Consider the following 26,981-nt stretch of genomic DNA (forward strand, 5'->3'; position numbering starts at 1 on the left):
AATCATGCAAGTAATAAAAACTGCCTTGCTTTAATGGTAGTTTTCTGCACATCATATACATAATATGGTACTGATTGAGGAAAGTTTTAAAATGTAGGTGTTCTCTTGATTCCTTTAAAGGTTAATTCCTTTTGTTTTTGTTCTCTTTGTTGGTGTTTTGTTGTATTTTTAAATTTGCCATGGATTATATTTCTCAAATTGAGTGGTATACACAGTATCAGTCACTCTGTCTAGATTTTACATTATTATTATTGAAACTTGTCTTGAATATTTTGATTTTGCTATTTTTTCTTTTATTTGTTTTTTGTTTTTATGTGAAGGTGGATAATCCTCATTTTTATTTGACATATGAAAGCTTTGGTATTTTATGCTTTGAAAGTGCAAAGCTTAATTTGATACAAAATAAAGTTTACTTTCTACTCAGGAAAAGATACCTTGTACTCTGTGGTTTCAGAGTATCTTTGTTTTTCATGTTCAGAAAATTCTTTAATTGATTTTTTTAATGAGTTTCCACTTGGTATTTTAAAATTGTAAAATTTTTATGCTTTCTGAAAGATAATGCAGTGCAATGATTCCTGAGAGGATATGCAGTAAACAGGACCACAGGAAGTTGAAAATTGGGTTAGGCTTTTTTGTTGTTGTTAAGCACGTATTGTACCCAAGGTCACATATCCCCTGAGACATCACCTCTTCCCTTTGTATGTTTATATTTACAGACATGGTCTGTCTTAAGTTGCTTAGGCCCTCCCTAATTTAGGGAGTCTGGATTTGAACTGGAGAACCTCCTGCAGCAGCCTCCTCAGTCCCTGAGATCACAGGCCTCTGGACCTTTCATTTTAGCCAAATACCTACTGGTTAGTATTTTTAATAGGGAGTGTCCAGGAGAAGGCAGAGTGGGTCAAAAATGAGTTGATGGTGGTTATAAAGGCTGGGGTTTCAGGTTTGAATTAACCCAACAGTCTTCTTATATAATAATGGCCTGGGAATACAATATGTCCAAGATTTCCTTGCCTCTCCTCCTTCCCCAGGCTACCATGGATCACTGATAAATTTCTCTGGTCAGAGTTCAGCCACAACACTTTTTCTTGCTTACAAAGACTGAGGGAAATCTTTCTCTTATGACACCCCCCAGGATGGCAGGTTTCGACATGCAACTAAAGCTTCTGGCAGTATTGTTTTAAATATGAAAGTATAACTTTGTTAGAAAGTGATTGGTTTTGTCTTGGGATGGTTTTCCTGCAAAGTGCTCCACAGAAGCAGCTGGAAGAGGAAAGGATAGGAAAAGGAATGTGATCAGTGTTTTTTTGTAGACATCAAAAGGAATGTGCATTGGTTCTTGAAAAATTATTCTTAGGACAAAGACAGTGAACATTGTGAAGTTTCTTCTTTCCATTAAAATTTTAATATTTTTTTCTGCAAAATATTCTTTTTCCTTGAGCAGGTGAAACTTTGAGTCATTATATGCACTGAACATGGTGACCTCTAGTGTCTCTGCAGTATTGGAGCAACCTAATTACTCCCTAAATAAACCAATATGCCCTAGATGCAGGGAGGCATATTTGAATTTGCAAATTCAAGGGAGAATGAGGCAGGCTGATGGCAGGTTTCCAGTCAGCCAGGGAATTTACAAACCCCCTGTCTTCAAATTTAAAAAAAGGTCTAAAATTTGCAGCATATACATGTCCCTGGGAACAATCACCAGGCTGACACAAAAATAAAATGTTTCAAACAGCATAAGCATTCACCAAAAATTAAGCTTAATTTAAAATTATGATTGTGAAAATAAAATGATATGATTATTACAAATATTCCTTTTTATTTGACTAGATTTTTTAGTGTAACAGTTTTAAGTAATTAATGTAAATCTATGCATTCATCAGCAGAGTCACATTTGCACATGTCACCAGTAGAAGAGCAGGAGAGGATGATGGCACATAAAATACCCAGCAGCAGGTATGTAAATATGTCAATTTAATTTCCTGGTCTCTTTCTCTTTTCCTTGCTTCCAGAAGGTAAATTAGGCCAAATGAAATGACCTCATGGAATACTGTTTCAGGAATCAAACATTATAACTTAACACTTAAATCTAAAAGATTTTAACTAGACATCAACTTGAAAGTTATATTAGAAATTATAGAAGCTTAATGGCAACTGTATCCTAGCAATTGAGGCAGTCATTTGAATATTGTTCGTTTTCTTCCATGTGACCTCCTTATATGATAAGAAATAAATTTGAGACTTAGGAAGAAACAGTTGAAAGTAGGAAAATACATAATTGAAATGTCCAATGAACACATTCAGTGTTAAAACACCATCATTCCCAAAAGCTCAAAATTTTCATTTTTGAATTACCAGTTACCCATGCCTGGGTTCAAGATTTCATTCTCCCATGAAAATAGACTTAAATCAGACACACAAGTGCCTACTAATGGAATCAGAAACTACTTTATACTTCTTTTTTATCCATGCCAGAAATCAATAAATTACTAAACATGTTTATGCTACCTCTTCAGTGGATGTTAGAAAGAAGATCTTGGATGAAGTTATTGGGAACTCGTGAAATTTTGGTAGTATCTTAATGACTCCTTTTCTCCTGTTGTCTGTGTTAGTAAACTGAGATTTTGCATGCATTCAAATGGATTTCTCTTCCACTGGCATTTTTATGTACTTTTAGTGTGCAGATTTATCTTTGGGACATGTCTGAAGCACAGGTTATATCCCAGCATCAAGTTCACACATGATCATGTTCTATATTCAAGTTTCACTCACCAGCATGTCTTTAAAGGCAGAGAATAACACCAACAACAATCACACCTTAAAAGAAAACATTTATCACCTATAAGTAAAATGTATGCTTTAAATGATCACTAGAACACCACAAAATGAAAAGAAGGAATAGAAAAAAACAGTATACACCTGACTTGAAAAAAAAAAGACCTTAGGGTTAATAAAGTTATCAGGATCAATTTTCAAAAAGAAATATGAGTAAAAGGGGTGAAGACAAGCAGAGACCGAAGAGGAGATGAGGATAAAATTTGATAAAAATGAGAATAAGAAAGGATTTAAAATGAGAATAAGAAGAAATCCAGGGACCAAAAAAGGGTGTGAATGAAACTATCTTAAAAATTTAGATAGAACATGAAAAAATAATGTGGAAACCTTGTACAAACAACAGACCAAAAAAACAAATGACAAGAATGACAACCAATCTTCAGAATGTCTTATATTAATGTGAAAGAAATGGAGACACTTCCCTCTAGGATTTCTAATTTTGGAAACATACAGCTTTTGGGGGATTTGGGGAAGCAAACATGATCCAGCAGTTTTCTTATCTGCTCTAGCTCAAACAGGCCTAACCTGGTGGTGAAGCACACAAGCTGAGCTCCTTGCTCCCCCATGTGACCCAGAGAATGCTGAGGGAACACTGAAATTTGCAGAGGAAATGCAATCTCAGTACTGGTTTTTGTACTCAGAGATGTGGGTCTATTTAATGAAGAATTGCCTGATAAACCCTCTGAACCATGGAGGCTGAGGACTAGTCTGTAATGCAGACCCCACTTACAGAATTCTGTAGTCAGTACCTTGTAGTGTGTATGATTCTAAGTCTGAGGAATTTTCAGACACTGTCTTGGAGCATGACAGACATGACTTGATTTCAGAATCTTTGACTTCTGGAAACTGCCTGAAAATATTCCACCTGATTCTCCCCAGCACTTCTGGAATCTTCTGTCACTTGAATTCTCACCCAGCACTACTCCCTCACTGTCATAATTTTTCTTCAGTGGAAGTGTGTGGTGTGATGCTATGTTTCAGTTAAACACAGCATGTTTCCATAGTATATTTTCCATTTTTTAAATGAGATTTTGACTCAGTAAACATTTTGCTGAAGAAGTTACATTTTGAAATACTCTGATGACTCAAATGAAGCAAGTGCAACACTTTATCATTCCTACATGAGGTGATAGAATTGAAACTCTATTCTCAAATCCAGTATTATAGTTTATGACAAAAAAATGTGACCTTTTAGTGTTTAAAATTGCTCTATAACATCAAGTGCATTTCTTCAAACAATTTTAAGTATTTCTAGTGTTTGTAGAACTGTGGAACAATACAAAGTTGATTGACTGAAAATTAATGCTCTTGTTTTGAATATATATGTACATCAGTGTGTTTGTTGAGAGGGAACACATTTCCTAGGTCCCTCATCCTGATTTTACTCCATCAGTAGCCAGAAGAATATAAGAGCTGATATCATTCTGGAGTGACTAGGACAGTGTGACTCAGGGAAGATTTTCTTGCTGAAAGTGCACTCATCTAATTTCCAATTTCAGTGATTTTACCATGACATACATATGGTTATGAACAAAGAGTGATGATGAAATCTTGATGCAACTCACTATTGACTTTACTTTTACCAGAGTATCTGTGTGAAACATCCAGAGGTGTGTGCTTCATGTTTATCTGGTATGTCCTATCCAGGAGTAAAGAATAGAATAAATGGACATATAAAAGGTAAGAACCACAAATGATGCAAAATATATTGGTGAGACTATTGCCTTAAAACATGAGCTCTAGTATATTCTAATTGTTCAAAGAATGTACCTATTAAATAGCTAGTAAGGACAAAGAAATATAATGAGTCATATCTTATTAGGTTTCTGCCAACATTAAATTGAAGATGTTACTAGAGAAACTGAATTATGAGTTGCATTGTGATACATGCTTCAATCAAAACAAAGTTGAAATAAAAGATGGAATGAACACTGAGAAAGGCCTTGATGAGAGGGAGTTCAAGGAAGAAGGAATAGTTGTACTCAGCAGAGGGAAGGACATTAAAGTCACAGATAAGCAGGGAAAAGAGCAGTGTTTTTAAAACTGGAAGCATTTGACTTTCCAGGTCCAAAGTTGAATGAGAGATAGAGTAACAATTCCCCAACCTTCCCGACTTAGTTACAGTTGAAAATAAATTGAGGAGTGAAGAAGTGATCTCCATTGCTACATTTGTTTACCACAAAAGATTATCCATGTATACATTCTAATGACTCAAAACATGTTGCTTTTACCTATAAAAAATTAGTAGGACAGAAACATAAATTAGGAAAGTAGAAAGCAATATGAATGATTATGGAGTGGCCCCCAAATCTGCAGATATCTAAACTTTACTTTGGAAAGATTACAGTTCCTTCTAATTTTTTATTTGAGAGGGATATCCTGGGAGAAACCCAGAGCTACATTCAAGTTAAAGTAGAGGTAGTGGAGACCCAAAAAGTTCACACTTGGAATTCTGAAACTGTAATGCATCATCTGTTGAGTCCATGTTCAGAATCTTATTCTGACTCAATAGGTCTTTTCTTCTACATTCTTTTTTTTTATATTCTAAGGCAATTACACAGATCCTGGTGTGCAGACAGCTTTCTTTTTTTCATAGCCAAAGAAAGAATTCCCTTTGAGACACTGAAAGAACACTAGTGAATCCTACACATCAGGGTACAAACAGATGACATGCCAGCATAAATAATGCTATAATTCTGAGCATGTTTCCCAGTTAGTGTGAAAAATGCAAAAGATAAAGAGTTAGAAATCATATTTTTAAGATAAATATTCTTCATTGGCAGGCAAGAGGAATAATCCACACAAAGAATGGAAAATTGCAAAATTAAGTCCCCAGCTTTACTTTTTTTTTAAAAGCTAAAGGGAAGGGAAAATGAGGAAGAAATGAAAGAAGTTAGCTAGGTAATTTTGGAGGTGAAAAATGAGGAAACTTAGAACACAATTCAGCTTCTTTGTACCTGCCTTCAAACCAAAGGCAAGATGATTTCTGGCCCAGAAATGATTGAAACCAATAGGGATTGGAAGAATCACGACAGTATATTATCTACCAGTCTCTCCTCTGTACCTACAAATCCCTACAGTGTGTGTGAAATGCATATGAATGATTTCCTACAATGTGTGTGACATGCATATGAATGATTCAGATGAGTGACATAGTCTTTCTGAAGAATTAGTTTTTTTAAAGACAGCTAATTTTTCATTTTAATAGTATTATTATTACTACTGCTCTATTGGTTCTTTAAAATGAAACCATTTCCCTGAGGGCAGTCTATTAGTGTGCTAAACTCTGATGTCTAGATACAGAATTTTCTAATCAGCCAGCCCTTTTAGAAAATACTTGAAAACTTGTCTAGGTATCTCACACCAACCTCATTTTTTAGCCAGAATTTTTTACAAATTTAATCCTCAAACACCAAGACTGTTTTTTCTTAGTGTATATACCAAAGACTTTGAAAAACAATACCTAAAATTGGTATTTCATAATTCTGTGAAATTTCAGATCACTTTTTCTTTGGATTGCCATATCTAAATTCTTCAGGCTTTATCATGTTTTTCTTAGATAGAGAACCTCTATCTTCACACAAGAGTGGAAAAAGAAATTTGATGTTGGGTAAACCAGAGGATACAGGAAAATAAACCTCACCACTATCCCATATGGGTATAAGAAAACCAACCATTTATGTATTACCTGTTATTCTAAAGAATATCTGAGCTAATTAGTTCAGAAACTCTCTCTGGTGACAAATGAAGCATACCTTCCCAGGAATATCACCAACACTATAGTTACTAATTGTAAGACAAATGAGGAACATGATACATACCTATAATTAAATGAATTAAATAATTTGGTTAGGTTTAACACAAGATATGTCCTGCATCAATTTTACTTCAGCTTTTAATTGAAATCTTCAGGTTTCTTCTTTCCTCCTCTGTGTACATATCACTCTGCTCTCCAGCATTCTGCATCTTGACATTGAATTTATACCAATATCTTTGTTTTAATGGTCATTTCAAAATGATTTTATCATTGGATACTTCACTGTTAATTTTACAGAACCTATGTTCCTGATTTTGTTTAGTACTTTTGAGTCTTGTGGCTTTATACAACACATACATCATTTATTTTACTGATTTCATGTGAAATGAATCCATTATTTACAGGAGCTTAGCTTTTCCAGAAATTCTGAGTAAGTGTTATAAATCAAGGATAAACTTGCATACTTGACATAACAATGAATTAGTTGCTCATATTTCTATGACAAGTTCCATTTGCTTATGTACTTCTCAGTGGTGGGCACTGGCTTAGATTCTTTTGCATTCTCAGCAGTTGCTCTCCCACAGAGCCTCACCCACAAAGCCTCTCCCACAGGCTTCTCTGATCATGTTGTGGTTTTGTATGTCCAAGTTTCACAACAATGTCCACCAAGGTTTAAAGGATCTCTCTTTATAGGAATATATTGCCATAAGAGAAACTATATGGTAAATCAAAGCAACATTCATATTTGCTGCATTTTATCATACAATACATTTGAAACCTTCAGTTACACTTGGGCAGGATCTCATTTTTCTTTGACTCAGCTTCTTTCCTTCTTCTTTTCACCTTGATTCTATACAAGTCACTAAGTTTTTACTGTCCTCTATTTCTGGAAAAATTCCCTCCAATCAGACCTGCATCATCAACTTCCCAGTGCCCTACTGCCTTCTCACTGTTCATTTCCATTCTTGCCCATATCTCTCTGTTCACCTGTTCATATAGCATTGACATTGGTCCTGCTGTTCATGCATATACTGTAAATAATGACCATCAACTCTCTTTAAAACTGGGATGTCCAAGCATCTTACATTTGCTGTAAATCTTTTATAATACAAATTTTGCCTCACTCTCTCTGTTGTTCCCTCTATGCCTGTATCATCCTCTGGAAGTTCTCTTTCCCAATCCCTATATCATTAGAAAAACACCTTCCATTTAAAACCTTTTCTATATACAGCCTTTCATGCTCTCAGCATTTCCTGTCTCTAGCTGATAACCTCAATTTTGAAGTCTCCATTCATCTACATCTAGAAAAGACTCTATCCCTCCCTGCATCTTTTATCTCCTTTAGCTCTTACCACAAACTCAAATATGAGGGGAAATAAGTAAGACTCTTGACAGTAAAGTGATGTAAAAGTGGTGCTCCCAAGTCCAGGAACTGGTGGACTAGACAGAAAAAGGAATGCTTTACATGTCACATGTTGATTATTACCTAGTAAGGAAGCTGTAAATATCTGAGGTAGCCCTAGGGAAATAACAAGAAGTTCATGTCAAAAATAACAGCAATAATTATGGAAATTTCATGAGATAGTGATTGACCTTTAGCGGATCCACCTGTGAGTTATTATAGGCCTTTTACATGGTGGCACCTACTATCTCCACTAGTGGTGCTTCGAAGTATGGAATCAGTAAAATTACACCTCAGTGATGTCTATATGTACAGGGTTCAGAGGGGCACACCTGTAATTGCAGGTACTTAAGGGGCAGAGGCAGGCCCCTGTCAGATTGCAAGCAAACATGGGAATTTACAAACCCTGTCTCTAAGGATGAAGACATGGGGTTTAAAGAAATTGCTATAGTACTTGACAAGGATGCATATGTCCCTGCATAAAATACACAGCCCCACACACTAACCACAATAAAGTATTTCAAATTATAGATATACTCACCTAAAATTATGCTGAATTTAAAACTGTCATTGGGAAAATAAAATTTTATGATTATAGCTATTGTTTCTTTTTACTTGGATAAGTTGTCATTCACATTAATTTTCTAGGTAGTTTAATTAAATCTGCATTTTTCTGCAGAGACACATTTGGACATGTCATAAGAGAAAGAGCAGGAGAGGCTTGATGGCACTGGATTTAGCCAGCAATGGGTATGCACATGTGTCAACTTAAATTCCTGATTACTTCCTTTTTGCATCCAGAAGGTGAATTAGGCCAAAAGAAATGGCCTCATAGGGTATTCTTTGGGCATCCATACCTTGTAATTTAATATTTAAGTATAAAATATTTAACTCATCATGAACATAAAAATAATTTTAGAAATCAAGCTGGATTAAGATAAACTTTATGCAAACATTTGCCCTGATATTTTTGCCCTGATATGTTTGTTTTCATTTTTGTGACATCCTTTACTTGTGATTGATAAATAGGAGACTTAGGAATAAGAAGTTGAAACTAGAAACAGACACAAATCCAATGACCACTGAACCCATTCATGTAAAAACAACTTCATTCCAAAGGCTTGACATTGTCTTTCACATTGCCTGTCATCAGTGCCAAGGTTAAAGATATTATTCTCCATGATTTCTACTGTCTTGATCATGGAAGAAAACAGGCTTAAATGAGACACAAACCTGCCTCTTAACAGCATCATACCCACATTCATGATGCATTCTTTTCTGCTAATTTACAAACTGTATCTCCCTTTCTATATCCTTTCCCTGAAAGAATGCAATAAAATAATTAAACATATTTACCTTACCTCTTTAACATGATGTTTTCTAAAGATCTTGGATACAATTATTGGGATATTGTGAAATTTTGGAGGTGTCTTCTTGTCTCCTGTTCTCATTTTGTTTCTCTGTTACATGTGTAAGTAGGTGGAGGATCTGCATGCATTTGAATGGATTTCTCTTCCACTGTTACACTTGGATTCTTTTAATGTGCAGGTTTATCATGAGGATGTATCCTTGGCAGGGTTTATTTATATCTGAATATCACTTCTGAAAAAGTGTATGTTTTGTGTGCTACTTTCTTTCACCTGGATATCTTCATGAGGAGAAAATAAACTCCAATGATAATCACAGCTTAAAGCAAAATATTTATCATCTGCAAATAAAATATATATTTCAAGTTATCTCAGGAACACCAAAAAATGAAGAGAAGAAGTGAGAAAACACAGCTTAATCTGGATGGCATAGGACAGTGTCTCCTGTGGAAAGTATTATTGCAAAAAAAATAATGGTCTAATTTATAATTCCAAAGACTTCACAACTATAAATATGGAGATGTCTAAATTGTGGTGATGAGATCTATATGCAACTACTTATCATCATTGTTTTTTCCCACAGTGATTCTGAGCAACATGCAGAGGGGTGTGCTTCTTTATATCTTTTGAGTTCTATCCCAGCACAAGGAAGAGATTAAAAGGGCATGTACAAGGTAAGAAGCACATAGGATAAAAAATATATTGGAAAGAATATTGCCAAAAATATGAGCAATAGTATATTGTAATTGTTCAAGGAATGTGCCTGTTAGATAGCTGGCAAATAAAGGAAGATAAGGAGTTTCATATCATATTAGGTTTCAGACACAGGTTTAATTAGGTATTATTGCCAAAGGAAGTGAATTTTGAGTTAGATTTAAGACATGCTTTCATCACTGGTAAATTTGAAATAAGGAAAAGGAGAGAAGACAAGGGAAAGAAGACTGAGAAATGCAGTAAGTATACCAAATCAAAAATGAAAGAATTCAGTGGTATTCAGGAAAAAGTGAAAATTCAAGTGACATATGAGTAGGGAACAGAGCAGGTTTTCAAAATGTCGGATGCATTTATGAGTTTCAGCTTCCAAAGATGAATGAAGGGGAGAGTAAATGTTTCCCATATTTGGTGACTTATTCACAGTTTGAATTTAATTGAGGAGTAAAAGTCTGATGCCTCAAAGATAAGCTATTTACCATAAATGAGTAGGAAAGTATAAAAATTAATGACATGCAACATATTGCTACTCCTTATGTAAAAAAAATATAGAAACAGCAAATGAAAAATTAGAAGCTTGAATGATTATGCATCATTCCCCAAATGCCCAGGTATCTGAAATTAACTTGGGAAAGATTACAGACCTTTCTAAATTTTAAATTGAGGGAGGATCCTAGGGAGGAATCCAGAGCTACATTCAAATTAACCTACAGGATTTGGAAGGTGACAGTTTACACTGGAACTCTGAAAGTGTATAGAATCATCTCTTGGGGACCATGTTCAAAAACTCATGACTCAGCAGGTCTTTGCTTCTACATGTTCATTACATTCTAATGTGATTTCAATGATCCTAGTCTGCAGAAGAAATGATTAGGAGCTAGGGAATAGATGTCCTTTTGGGAAATATACAAAAACTGCTGTGGATTCCTGCAGCTCAGGACACAAGCAGTTCAAGGGCAAGTTTAAATCTCACTTTTATTCTGAGCATATTTCCTGAGAAGTGGTAGGGACACAAAAGACTAAGATGAAGAAATTGTTTTTATTAAGATATATTTTTTTATTTTGGAAAGCATGAAGGATTGTCAAAAATCCATATAAGGAATGTAAATTGGAAAGAAACAAGCTCCCAGCTCTATTAGAGGTTCCTTTGGAAAACCTAAATGAATGGACAAATGAGAGAGGGACTAAAGAGTTAACTAAGAAACATAAAACAGAGAGAATGCTCTTGAGCTCTTTTTAGTTTTTCTGCTTTCAAATCAAAATATAGTGCAGAGGTCATTGAAACCTGTGGAGACTGGAAGAATCAGGTCAACCTACAGCTAACAGTTTCTCCCCTTCATATCTGGTAGGCACTACAGTGTGTGAGGCATTCACATGCCATTCAGATGAGTGGCCTTGCATTTGTTGTTTTAAAGAAGGCTAATATTTACATTTTTACCATTCTTATAATTATCATTAATAGTTTTGTTTCTATCACTTTTATTGATGCTTTATTGGGAAATCAGGTCCCTGGCATGCCAGGAATGTACAGTATTACTGAGAAAAATTCTGATCTCTAGAAAGTAAATGTGATATCTGGGATGTTCATGCAAATACATGAAAAGATGTCTAGATATGCCACAGCAGAATTATTTTGTAACCAGAAGTCACTATGGAGTTCATTCCTCAAACACCAGCACTGTTACTCTTAGTGTATTTACCAATTTATTTAAAACAAAAGCGTCATTGATATCTGATAATTCTGCAAGCTTTCAGAGTACTTTTTCTTTTGGGTATCCTTGTTTGATCCCATTATACTTTATCATTCTTTTTTTTTTCACAAATGTTGGACCACTGTCTTCAAAAAAGAGTAAAAAAAAGAAATGTGAAAGTGTTTAAGGAAGATTGTATAGGAAGTGAAGATGCACCAGATTCCCACGAGTATGAAAAAACACCCATACAAGTATTGGCTGTTATTCTGTAAACATATTTCTCAACTAATTAGCTCAGAAAACTTTGATGAGCAAACAATTGTACCTACCCTGTGATCTCATCACAACTTTGGATTTATTATCTATATAAGGCAAATGAGGGACAGGAAACTTATAATAAAATGGATTAAATGATTCTGATAGTATTCACTTGAGATGTGTGCTTCCACATTTTTTATTCAGCTTATACATTGAACTTCTCAATTACCTTCTTTTCTCCTCTGAATACAGATCTCTGTGCTTTGCAGCATTCTGCATCTTGACATTTATATATATATATATATATATATATATATATATATATATATATATATAGACATTGATATATATATCTTGACATTGATATATATATATATATACACATATATATGTATGTATGTGTGTAAAACAGTGTCTTAATATTAATGGTCATTGCAAAACTGATATTACCATCAGAATCTTAAGTGCTATTTTTTCTAAACCTATATTCCTGATTTTCATTTAGTGCATTTGAGTCATCTGGTTTTACTCAACATCAAAGACCTCAGTAGAAAAAAGAAACCCAAGATAGAGTAGTCTTCAACACTGCTCACTCCCAACACCAGGGTCTATATTCATTCAGTAGGAACATGAGGGTAGTTTTTTTTTTTTTAATTCGGTTTTTGTTGAGTATATCTCAATTTCTTTTCAATACCTCAGGATTCACATGCTTCCTGCAATGTAATTCATCTTTTATGTTAATGTTACTGCATACTTTATGAAATGTAAAATGTTTGTATAATATCTTGTTTCCAAGCACATCAAGCCTATGATCAAAATCAGAGATTCTCTTCCAAAAAGGCTAAGATGGAAGAAGGAATCATAGGCACTTAAATCAGGTAACTCTTGACTGACAAGTTCTCTGGAAAAGTATAGTGAAACTTTTGATATGATGGCAAATTCCTCACACACGATATATTTTTCCACAATGTATTGGGAGGATTTGCCCCAACAAGTGTGTTGATGATTACATCCATGTTTCAAAATATTTCTGTAAAACCATGAAGAAAAGAAGTATTAAAAGAGTTTGTATCATAGAGGGTTCTAACAGTAAATTTCCCAAATTGGAGTCATTATAACGGTTAGTTGGATTATGTGACTGATTATCAGAAAGAATTTAAGGGGAGCAGGGCTAGAGTTGAGATGCCTGGGAAAATGAGGATATGGTTTTTCCTTGAACCCAGGAGGTCAAATCCAGTCTGTGACACAGGAAAACCTGATCATCTACAAGGGAAAGTTCACTATACTGTGATACACCTTCTGTATCAACTAATACCATAAATCCTGTGTTGTGGTTATGCTTCACTTTTTTTGTGCACTTCTCCACTGATATGGTCAATATGTAGCTAGAAATAATGCATTGTATGATCATATGTAATTTATTTTAATCCTCTCTTGTAAAAACAAATTCATTATTTGCTGAAGAATAGTCTTTCCAGAAATTTCAACTAAGAGTTATAAATTGAGAATATACTTGCACATATGAATGAAGTGTTTTCTCATATTTCCATGACTTTTCTTTTTTTTAAATTTTCTTCTCAATGGCAGTCACTGAGTGAAAACTTTTTGCCTCTAAGCCTCTCCCACAGACCTCTCTGATTCTGTGGTAGGTTTTGTATATCCAAGTCTCAAAAAAATGTTCACCAATTCCCTAAATGAGTTCCCTCAACATAGGAAGATATTGCCAGAGGAGAAAATATATGGTAATGAAAGCAACATTCACAGTTTCTGTGTTTTATTACACATCTCATTTGAAACTTTGAGTCACAGATAGGAGCAGAATCTCACATTCATAAGGCTGATCTTCTTTCTTTGTTCACATGATTAATCTTCATTCTACACAGGTCATTGAAAATATTTTATCCTCTGTATTTCTGGAAACATTCCCTCCAGTCAGGCCTGCATCAACTTCCTAGTCTACTGCTGCTTTCACTTTATTCATCTCCATTCATGCCCATGCTGCTCATGTTCACCAACTTGCCTTCTTTAAAATTTTCTTCTCATAACAATTTGTGTCTTTACATTTACTTTCACATTTACACTGACCTCATAAAACTTACTTAAAAATCCAGCATCTGGGTCATCTCAGGATTGGCATCTATTGGTTATGTTATTTATTGAAACTTCATTACATTTCTCAGGTCTTTGCATGTCCAGTGACTTTTGGATTGTATTTGAAACATATTTATAGATTCTGTACCTTTTAGAATCCTCTGGAGAATATTGTTTATTTAAAGCATTTATTCAGCCCAGTGACATTAAGGCCTTACCTCTTTCTGACCTTCTATATATAGGGCTGTGGTTCTCATTTCAGTTTGGTTTTCAGAACCTTTGCAGTTTTGCTCTGTAATTGTCTTGTGCATATGCCACTTAGAGGATAGTTTCAGACTCAGCAACAGTTTAAAATATTACTTCATCTTTACAAGGCTTTGCCCTGCTGTGCTTGGTTTGTCCTGTGTCTGGACAACTCAGAGATGAGCCCAATTTGTACATTTCCATGTACACCAAAGTGAGAGGATACTTTGATATTTCTTCTCCAATTTTCTCCCCACAATCCAGATCACAAGGTCCCCTCTTCCTGGTTTCTTTAACTGTCTCTATCTCAGAGCTCTTAGTAAAGTAGAAAGCTCCACTTTCCATCCAGGGCTCCACCCTGGGACAGAAATTTGAGAGAAAAAGAAGAACAAACCAACAAAACAGGAAACATCACCCCTTTGACATTTTTTCTCTGAATTTTTACACCCTCCTTTAATTCCTGACCCTTGTTTACTTTTCACAACCATCAGGTAGCTGCTTCCTGTGTTTTGTCTAGGGTATTTAGGGCACATCAGTAGAAAAAGCAGAGTGTAGTGGGTTTATCCTGCCATATCTTATCATATATCTTTAGTACATTTTAGATGTGGAAAAATTAGATAATAGAAATATTAAACTAGTTTTAAAAGTAACTACAAATGATTGTAGCCTCAGTTATTTAAGGATCACAGTATAGTAATAAAATTACATAAAAATAATTTTTTCACATTGGATTTTTTCATAGAGCTAAGAAAAGAGTGCTTAAATTTTCATACCTCTCCATGCTAATTTTATTCTTATTTCCCTCTTTAGATTTGTCTACTATTCTTATTAATTGTAAAGATAACTGCTTTATTTTAATCATATTTACATTATTATATAGAAGGAAATTTAGTTTCTTGATTTCCTGTAGATACTTGCTTGTTTTGATATTTTATGAATAAATGAAAGTATTTTATATCTTAAATTTAAAATATTTTATCCTATTTAAATGTAGTTAGATGGAAGTTGATTTTATCATTTCTGAAACTGATTCGGGAGAGAAATAGTTGGAGCTCAAAGAAATATTTAACATTGTTTAAAATGTAAAACTGACAAAAAATTCAGCTACTTTATGGTAACACTCTAGCTAAAATTTACATTTTAATCTATAAAGCTATGAATTGCCTATTAGTCTCCTGAAAATAATCACAAATCCTTTGTTCTTTTATTATTCCTTGATATGAAAAAGAAAATACATCAATGACTTTGGGTGGATTTCTCTTAACAGAATCAAAAAAAAAAAAACACTTTTTGCTGCTTAATATATATGATAATGTGTTTGGGTCTTTCAAAAATGTTTTTGATGTTTTGCTGTTACTTTGGTTTATTTTGCAATTTTTATAAATTATTTGCCACAATATTCATCTATGCTTCAATTCACTGATTAACATTTTTGTGATTGAAGATGTTCTACTTTTAGTTACTTTATGTTCAGTAGTATTAGTGATATGTGTTCCTTATCTGATTATTAGATTGTCTTTTTTCCCTTCCTAGCAATATGATGCAGAAGTTGGTCACTTAACTGAAATTCTTAAGAAAAGGAATAAAGAAAGCCAGAGACTAAGGTACTTTTTTGATGCACTGAAATAATTGAATGATAAAAGAACAGGTAAGAACTATTTTAATATATTTTAGGTAATAAGACCTTCTACAAATTATATTTTTTATTTAACAAACAAGTCAATATTAGAACATTTTGGATAGAGAAAATTTTGATTGCATTCATGTTAATTTTATTTTGAAAACTTACAAATATAAATAAAATAGTCTTAAACTGTATCCTTTTCTTCTATATAGGAAAGAAAGTTAGATGTTTGAAAATTTGAATTTTTTTCTTTATTCCTTGAGTCAGGGTCTTCCTTTCTCCCAGACTATCCTGAAATTCATGATTTGCTTGTCTTAGCCTTCTGAGTAAACTGGGACTACCACTGTGCCCAACTCTGGAATTTTCTTAAAGTTTTAAATTTTTTGTAGTTATTACATTACTAGATTAAGAATAAATGAAAGAAAAAATCCTGATAAGCTGAAATGATTAAATTCTAGACACTCATTTCTGTCTTTAATACTTATTATTTAACTGTAATTACACACCTAATAGATGAGACACAGTAGTAGGTAAAATTAGGGAACAGTAACACTTTCACAAAAAGCCTTCAAACTGAAGCATTACATAAAGAATAAATAGAAAATTTGAAAATACATATGTGGGACATATTTATGTTTAAAATCTGAGAATTCCAGGAAGAGAGGAACAAGAGAATAGGGCAAAAGCCAAATATGATAGCAAAGAATTTTCCAAAACTGGTGAAAGATTCAAGAAACTGTTACTACTGACAAGGATAAATTTTAAAGATATCATACACAGGCACACTATTTTAAAACTGCTGGAAACTTTAGATGTAGGTTAGAGGGGGAAAATAATTAAAAAGCTATAAAATCAAAGTTTGGCTTTTAAGGAAGAAATACCACTTATCTTGAACCTAGGACAGGAGAGTGGCAATCTCCCTTAATTATAAAGGCAGCATAGCCTTGAATCTAAATCTTGACATTATAAGAAAGAAAAAATGTGACCAGTCTCTTAAGTATATACATGCAAAAAAGTTTTAAATTAACAAAACTTAATCCAGTCATACAAGGAATAATACAACTAAGTTGGGTTTAGTTCAAGAAAATGGGTGGTTTATAGTTCAAAATTAACATCTGATTAAAGAAGAAAAATCATATGATAATTTCAATTAAATGAAATTCAGCAACAACAAATGGTATAGAACAGAATTTCTTAAGTTCTCACAGAGTACCTATAAAAAAAGTCAAAAAACAAAATAATACCTAATGGTAAATTATTGTTGAAAGCTTGCTTTCTGAATTGAGAACAAAATAAAGGTAATTGCTATTAACACTTTGTTGAACATTTTAATGAAGTCCTTGTTGATCCAGTAAAGGGAAGAAAGGAAAGAAAAAAATTAGTGATTCCCACATGACAAGATTATATACTTACATACATAACATAGATATCCAAAGAATATCCAAAGACGAACTCTGAATGAATAAGCACATTTAGCAGACTCTGGATGTAAGATTGCCATAAAGAATTCAAGTGTATTACTATATGCCAACAGCAACAATAAAGTATTAAGTGCTATTTATTGAAAGATCCCTTGTGTAGTATCATAAGAAAATAATTGGCTATCCAGGAATAAATCTAAAGAAAGATGTGTAGGACATCTATGCTGAAAGCTACAAATAGTAAATTAAAAATAAAACCTGAATTGAAGAATATGTTATGTTCATGAATAAAAAGGCTCAATGTTGTAAACATGTCAGTTCTTCCCATTGATTAGATACATGTTACAATCTGGTTACTCATGGTACTGCACACTCAAGATTTTTACACCATATATATATATATATATATATATATATATATATATATAATACATATATATATGTTGTTGTTCAATAACAGTTTTATTTGAAAAACATTTCTCACTACAATAAGTGCCTTTAAGATGTTAGGGGTCTTGCAAATTTTTCATAGAATGAAGTAAACTTTCCTGGACACTACTAATGTTTAGGATAAAATGGTGATTTTTAGCTGTGACTTACTTAATCATGAATGCTGCCTCTGTTTTGCTACATTGCTTGGTTAAGTATAGCAGATTTAGAACTCTTTCAATATGAAAATTGTTTCAGTTTTATATTTTAAATATCTAACTCTTTCCTCCCTAGTTAAATGCAGTAAATGAAGAAAACAGGAAGATGGAACTTCAGGATAAAAGAGTTCAAGCTCAGCTGGTTAACTTACAGGTAGATTGCACCTCACTACATAATTACATTTGGATTTGTTTACTTTTCATACAACCATTCTTTAATACATGGATATGTACTATTGCAGAGGAAGTACGAATTTATGACAGTACAGAGATTGAAAGAAGATTCCCATGCTGCTCATGAAATGAAAAGTGTAAAACAAGAAAAAGTAGCAGTTTGTAAAACTTCTAAGGTATGATGTGACTGAAAATTTCTTCAGAGGAAAATTTATTTTGTCCTCTCATCTTTTTCTTTCATTTAGCAAGCATTCTTTTTGGTATTCTTTTAGTGAGAGATAGCTCTAGAATATTGCAAATACATTTTTATTTGCAAAAGCAAAAATTTTATCAGTGTTTCAGGTACAGTAACTCAAATCACAAGAACTTACAGTTAATAATGACTATAATTTTGCATATCAAGTTGACAGAATTTATAGTATAAAGACAAAGAATAACATTTGTGGAAAGAAAAAATATGAATTCGCATAGTGAAATTCTTTACCTTTGAAATCCTTCAGATTTGTTAGAATCTTTTAGATATATGATGTTTTGTACTGCAGAGTTAAAGCCAATTTTACTTTTCTGCCTTATCAAACTTGAATCAAGAACTTTCATGAAAATTCCTTATTTTATTAATAAAGTTCAGTTCTTTCATCTTCATTTTTATGAGCTTCCTGCTTATCTTATCCAGCATTAATGTTTTTAATACTAATTGGGCATATATAATTTGGATTTTCTTTTGCTTGTTTGGAGAAGCTCTGTCCTTAAAAAAAGTTAAAATATGCTAAAAGCACATTAGGTAAATTCTTCTATAACTGATGAGATTATAAATTGACATAATTGTTTGGTTTAATTTTTGACATATAGGTACCACTTAATGGGCAAGTATATGAACTTCTGTCTTCATGGACTGGATTTCAGACCATCACCTTAGCAAAGTAATACATGAATAATCTGGTATGAATGGTGAAAAGCTGTTACTGAAATCTGCTTCTCAGCAAAATGATATTCAAGAAAAGTGTGTAAAGGTTTGTTTTTTAAATTTGAAATATATGGTTCAGTAGATATGAATATTAAATAAGGGAAAGGCTTTGATATATTATAAGTGAAAAATATTGAAAGTGTTTTTGATAGAAAAATGACAACACTAAGAGTCACTTCAAAAAGTTTCATTTTGGACCCTATCAAAACTAATTCATACTTATGTTTTTCTTAATATGTTTTTCTTTAACTTTTCAAAAGTAGAGATAAGACATTAGTGGTAAAATAATTGTATATTAGAATTATAAATATTTGGTGATGTGGACAATTCCTCCTACACATAATTTTAGGATTAAGAACCTACTGGAACCTACTTGGTCTTTTGGCATGAAGGGCTAAAGGTTTATTTTCAAGAGGATTCTAATAATCAAAGAGAAAGAACTTCTTATATTACTGATATTAAATTGAATATTGGTACTAATGATTTCTAGTAAGGATAAAAGATATTTAAAGATTGATAGTTAGATTCCATAAGAAATACATGAAAAAATTGAAGAGTCAGAAGTATGAGTGATATTGGCTAAATTATATTGTTTTATTTTGTGTGTTCACAAATATGTAATAACAAATCCCATCATATATACAACTATATCACAAGAATAAAAAAAGTTGAAAAGAGAGGAAAAAAGAAAAGGAGGTGGGAGCCACGGAGTCAACCTATCATTATTTCTGTTTTTGATATTAAAGGACCATGAGTGATGGAATGTGGGTGACTTCTAGAAGCTGGAAATTGCCCTTATCTCACAAGTTAGCAAAGATATGGTGATCTCAGTCCTACCACTTGAAGGCAGTGTATTCTGCCAACAACCTTTATAAGCAAGGAACTGAATCATCTCTAACCTCCAGAAAGAAACATAGTTTCTGCAGACATCATGATCATCATGACCAATGAAGTCTGAGATCAACATCAGACTTCCAACCTGAAGAACTATAACATAATAAGTTGGTTGTTTACATATTAAGTTTGTGGTACTTTTTATGGCAGTGTTGGGGTCAAATGAACCTTTGTATAGAATTTTTATCACCTACATCAGTTATTCCCCTATGACAATACTAAACTTACCTTAGAATATCTGCTAATTAGGGAGGTCTGCAGTATTTAAGTTCTGCAGTGAAATTCCATTTTGTAGTACTAGATGATGTGAAGGCACAGTCCTAAGACATTAAAGCTAACAATTGAAAATTTTAAAAGAATGGAATCTGCATCATATATGACTGTACATCAGTTTAATGGCATAAGAATAAAATATTTATAGCATATGCCTTGGGATTTGCTTTGTCATCTTTAAAGATATTCTTGACTTAATTGGGATATGCATTTTTTGCTAAGCATAGATTCTTGTATCTAAAATACTGTTTCACCTTACAAATTATGTTATTAAAGATAAAGCAAATTTAAAATTCAAGAACACTATTTATAGAATAAGAAAATGGTAAATAGTACCAAATAATGAATTAGTGAATTGAATAATTATGGCCAACATAAGAAAGTATTCATATCATTCATATTTTCTGATTTTAAAATAATGTGATCCTTTTTTAAATAACTTTTTTCTTTGATATGAGAATAAGAGGATTAAAGTATAAACCACTTTGGTGAGTCTTATATTTATTATAAGAATACTACTATAACTCAAAAGTAATTTCAAAGGTAATCTCTTTAGAAATTAACCTTTGGTTCCTTCTGACACATTTGGTTATGTATTTTATCACAGTTGTGACCCATTATCATTTAAGAATGGGTTTAATACTTAAAAACACAAAAAGCCACTGGGAACTAAATGTGGTCAATTAGATAGATGATCAGACTGGATATACCTTACAAAACTTAATTTTCTTGTGTGATTCGAAAATAGATGAGTGGGATATTTCCAAAGAAATTGAGAATGGAAAAATGTAGTAGCATGAAATAAAATCTGTTAAGAATAGATGTATTACAACTAATGGTTATAAAATTGTGGTCATAGGACTATGCATCAAGATGGTAATCTAAGAAGATCCAAACCCTCATAATCCCCTGGAAACAACAAATTAACTATAATATGCAGACCAGGACATGTTTGCGAGAACTCCAGAGACCAGTTGAAATGCTGTAGCAGACAGACCAATGCACAGTTGAAAAGGGAGTCCATCAAAAGAAATAGGAAAAATTGTGGGATTTTGCATGTCCATGCCCCACCCCCTACAGTACAATGCAACCAGGAAGAAACTCCCATATCCCAGCTCCTCCTTTGGAATGGAAGCAAAAGAATGGACTGCACAGTCAATGTTTTGACTTGTCTGGGGGCTGCTCCCAGTACTGGTTTTTGTCTTGTCTTGCCTATTTGTTTTTGTCTTGCCAAAGAAAATGATGGCATAGTTTGAAAGCTGCACAAAACAGATGAATACCATACTGTGTTAGAGCTTCATAGATGTGTAGTTTTGCACAAAGAGGGATCATGGGCTTCTGAGAAGAAACAAGAAAGACTATTTGAGGAATTCAAGACAATATAAAGTATACAGGCCTAGAGAAGACATATCTCCCAGAAAATGTCTGAGAGGTCTTACAATCTCTAGCAAGGCTGAGTGGTGAAAGCCTTCCCTGCATGAAGCTAGTTGTATAGACTTGGAAAGGTGGTGGTTTTTCAAATGTCCAAATTGGGGGTGGGGCATTGGGGGTTAGAATCACAAGAATCCAAAGAAACAAGGACATTCGTTCAATCAAATGAACAAAAACCACATTTCAGATACCGACCTTAAGGAAATGCAGATCTCTGAAGTTTCTAAAAAATTTAAAACTGTCTTAAAGGTACTTAGTGGATTATAAGAGAACACAGACAAAGCAAAATTGGGAAAGTGATGTATGAACAAAGTAGTATCAGCAAAAAGATGGAAATTATAAGAAAGAATCTGTTTCAGTCATCTTTTTTACCACTGTGACCAAAAGACCTGATAAGCAATTTTAGAGGAGGAAAATTTTATTTGCCACTCAAAGTTTTCAGATGTCTTGATTCATGGACAGCTGACTTCCTTGTTCTGGGCCTGAGATAAAGCAGAACATCATGCTGGAAGGGTGTGGAGGAGGCAAACTGCTCAGTACATAGCAATCAGGAAGCAGAGAAAGCTCCACTCACCAGAGGGAAAAATATACCCCAAAGGAGCACCCCCAGTGACCTACCTCCTTCTCCAGTCACATCCTAAGTGACTACAATCACCACCAAGATAATCCATCCAAGTGGATTAATGTATTGATTAAGTTAATGCTTTTAAAATCCAATTATTTCACCACTAAACTTACTTGTATTGCCTCACACATGAATTTTTGGGGGGATACATCATATCAGAAAATAACAGGAATACAATGTCTGATCTGAAAAATTCACTATTAGACTTGATCAAACAAAAGAAAGCATCAGCAAACTTGAAAACAGGTAATTTAAAATCAATTAAGTGTCGCGCTCCCCGCCCGCAGAGAGACATGACACCTGGTTCTTTTCAGCCCTTTTATTGCGCGCACCCCCATCCTCTCAGTTCTTTCTTTGTTCTCTCTCTTTGAGGAACTTACACTCCAATATATACAGTACTGTAACCAATCAGCCTTTGAGCACGAGGGGAGAGCATGAACAGATACAGGCAGTAAATGCAGACATGCAGTGATCATGCACTGTCCACGAGGGAACTCAACCAATCCCTGGAACTTCCTCAAAATGATGTCAGTTGTTTGTGCAAAAGCCAACCATACTGGCAGCCTGCCAAGTGCCATCTTGGATACGCATCTAAGTAAGCCAAGCCAGCTATGCCACACCCAGGCAGCCAAGCCACACCCAGGGCCAGGGGTCCGCGGTGCCCCGACAGTTCCCCCTTTTTTCTTTTACAAGAAAAAGGCTCGGGACCATATCTGTCTTAGGTGGAGTGGTCAACCACTGTCCTTACCCGTCATTGGATAACTGCAGAGCATGCTACAGCTCCTGTCTTAGGTTGGTACGGTGTCACCTCCTTCCTTACCCGTCTCTGACCACCGATCCAGCATCGAGAGCCATACTTGTGGGGAACTGCCGGCCTCTAGGGCAGTCATGGCCTGATGAAAAATAATCTGGTCCATTTGTTGGGTGGCTCGTAGTTGTACAACCAGGCAGGGTGAGGAAAAAGATACCAAAGAGGAGTAAAAACCCCAAAGTGCCAAGGCTTGCCCACTGTTTACAAAATTGAAAGCAGAAGAAAACCATTTAGCCAGCTCAGACATAGAAGCAATTTGTACCCTAGTAGAATTAACTTTGACAATTTTAGCCCTAAGTCGTGAGGTAAGATTATCAAATTGAGATGACCAAGTAGAAGTAAGATAGGCTGACAATTTTTTAGATAACCCAGCTGTGGTGCTGGAATTATCATATACAATGGGGGTAGCACAAACAGCTCTTAAAGAGTAAACACATCCCAGTCCCAAAAGTTCTTGTAATATGTCCACTTGTTCTTGTAGTAAGTCCACTCTTTGATTTATAAGGAGTATGTCTGCTGTTAGATGTTGGTTTAGGGTCTCTTTAGTCTGTAAGGCTGCAGCTGTATTTTCGGCCAAGTGATTGACTGCTGTTGCTGTAGGTATGGCAGTTGCTAGTGCTGTTGTTGCAGAAACCACTATTGCAGTGACCATAGCCGCTGTGATGCCAAATTCTCTCCTGTTTCTTGATAGTAACACTGGCAATTCTGCATCTGTAACAGAGTCTGGGACTGGTAGGAAGGTAGGAACACACATTAAGTCTGCCAGCAGGAACCCTAGAAGCATTTTAACATTGAGAGATAGCACAAATCTGAAGTACAATTGAGAGAAGCAGTTGTTTTGTTACATAGTTGAACTGTTCCTCCTAAGAGACTAAAAAGAGGTAGTAAGTTAGTTTATTCCGTGGAAACACACAAACTGAGCCACAGCTCCAGTAAAGCACCGGGTTACCCTTATTACCCAGAGTTAAAAAACCTCAAACAAAGAGACAAAGAGAAAGTTTATCTTTAGGGGACCTGAAGGTCTCCTCTATTCCCCCTTTTTGTTTATAAAGAGTATTTTTGAGGGTGAGATGAGTATGTTCAACAATACCTTGTTTTTGTGGGTTATAAGGTACATCTGTGGTTAGAGTTATTTTAATTTTAGTGAGGAATTGGTTCTTACCAATTTTAGTTTTTAAAGAAAAATTAAGACTTTATAACGTAGTACAATCTTTAACAGTTGTTTAACCATAATTGTATAAACCCCTATTTTTAAGACAATTGTTCTAAAGAATAAAACTTAAGAGACACAAAGTTAAGAATGAATTAGTGTTTTTAAGAAAACTTTGTTATTTTACCATGTCATTTTACCATATAGATTAAACTTTGGCTTATATCAGAACATTAGTATTTTACCTTAGGAAAAACCTTAAATAGCTTTAGCTGTTTTACATACATACAACCAACTTAGTTACACATAGACTTGTTGAAACTTGTTTTTTATTACACACAGACTTTTTTATCCAGAAACATTTTTTTTATAAAATATATTTCCAAACCTAGAACCTTTTATTTTTTCTTTCCTATTTGTTGACCCCTTTTTGTTTACATTTTGATACAACTCTTATGAAATTTTTGAATTTAGATAAATCACTCTATTTTAATAAGATTAAATATTTTGTTATTTATAGTACTCTTAATTGAAACACAGTTGAAACTTTTGGGACCCTTTATATATAGAATTCCACTTGTTAGGACATAACTTTTAGTAACCTTGTTTTTAGTTTAGTGAGGACACAAAGTAATTGTAAACCCTTTTTATTTACCAACCTATGAAAACACCAATAATGTTTAAGTATGCTACCCCATGTAATTTAAGGAGTTAAAAGTACTTGATGTTATTTAACAATTAGCATTTCAACTTTGTAAATTAACCAGACGTCTCTACAAACACATTTGAGTAATCTCATACATGTTAACTCCAATTTATTTATTTTATAAAAACCAAGATATCAGACAAGTGTCCTGAACAGGATCTGCTGCCTCTTTCCTGTTGAAGAAAAGTCCTAGAAGCAATTGATATTAGACATATTATTAACATCAATATTTTATTAGCTTAACCACCTAGAGAGTTGTGAGTTACTTCTAAAGACATTTTACTTTCATTAGTTTACCCAATTTAAATTGAACCCTTTTAAATCACGTGAATAAAAGTATTTGGATCCATTTTTAAATTTTAATTTTAAGAGCGCTCAGTATTGACGCAGACAAAACATGACATTAGACAGCACAACATAACACATAACACAAAATCAAAGGCCTTGTAACTTTATAGGTAAATGTTCATTGTAATGAAACAGATGTTCAAAAACTTCAGTTGAATAAAAAATAGAACTGATTAAAAATAAAATCATTAACCTAGGTATGTAGGATCAAAATTATGAGCTCAAAAATACAGCATTAAAGAAAAAACAAAACAAAACAAGAATCCTGGGAAAATGAATTACTTCTGTGTAGCGGCCCAGGAGTTTAAAACGAACACCTTTTTTTTTCTTTTTTTTCTTTTTTTTTCTTTTCTTTTTATCTTCAGACTACCCCCCTTTTCTCCTTGAGACGCTGTAGTTACATTCCAATGTGGCTTCAGCAAGGCCAGGCAGGGGGAGGGAGGATTACCCAGGACTTTTTAACCCTTTTTTACCTGGTTGAGAAATCAGGTTAGGTTTGAATGCAGAAAATCACAAAACATTATTTTTTACTACTTTTAAGGAATGGAACTGCTGAGCTCTCTGCCTAGGGGGACCCTCCCCTAAACTGATTTCCCTCTTTCTAACAAGTTGTTCCTTACACCCACTTTCATTTTTATTTTTGTTTGTCCCTGATCTTATTGACACCCTTTTTGATGTTTTAGACCTTTTCTCTTATATTTTCTCCAAAACCTGACTGCCCTCAGTCAGAGGCTCCACAAAAGAGTGTTTTTTAACTATTGCCCACAGGTCTCAAGTCTTCACCGGTGTCAATGTCATCATTAATAGGGCGCTTAGACTGCATTGTTAGCTTCCCAAATGTCCTTTCTAGCTCCCCCCCTGAAAATTTCTCTTTTGAATCTTTCCCTTCTGAGTTATTATTTCTTTCTGAGTTCTGAGAACAGAACCGTTTCTCTTTAATCTCTTCTAAAACCTGACTTCCCTCTTCCAGGGGTCCCTTTAGATTTTGTTTATCTTTATGTTGTAAGCAAGATTTAATCAGGGACCAAATGGCTAAAGTTCCAACAGGTAACAGCTTTTGCTTTTTTGTTATGCGTAGATCCTCTCCCAGGTGCTTCCACTGAGGAATATTTAACAACCCTTTATCTAAAAACCACGGAGAGACCTTTTTTATGGTATCAAGGAATGCTCAAGCTGTTCTGCATTCAGCGGCGTTCTGTGATTCCCCAACAACTCCCTAAGAGGCTGCTGCATTCCAGTCCCAGACAGTTCTGTTCCTATGATTAAATCTTATAGCACTAAGAGCTCCAAGCACACAAACAAGCCACGCAATTGATGTAACAAAGACACTTACTACACAGAAAATCTACTATCACTTCATACACACAGATAACATAAAACCCCTTGGCTAGTCACTGTTCCATGAACTTTTATAGCTAGTCGCTGCACCATGAACCTTTATAACTAGTCGCTGCTCCGCAAACCTTTATAACTAGTCGCTGTTCCGCGAACTTTTATGGCTAGTCGCTGCACCGCGAACTTTCTTTAACTAGTCGCTTTTCCGCGAACTTTTAAGGCCTTT

General features: G+C 34.1%; 1 pseudogene; it reads left to right on the forward strand.

The window, feature by feature from the left end:
• LOC124974173 (coiled-coil domain-containing protein 138-like) overlaps positions 1-26,981 on the forward strand; it is a 467,681-nt pseudogene that overhangs the window by 416,339 nt on the left and 24,361 nt on the right.

Source organism: Sciurus carolinensis, unplaced genomic scaffold (genome assembly GCF_902686445.1).
Source record: "Sciurus carolinensis unplaced genomic scaffold, mSciCar1.2, whole genome shotgun sequence".
Taxonomy (NCBI): Eukaryota; Metazoa; Chordata; class Mammalia; order Rodentia; family Sciuridae; genus Sciurus; species Sciurus carolinensis.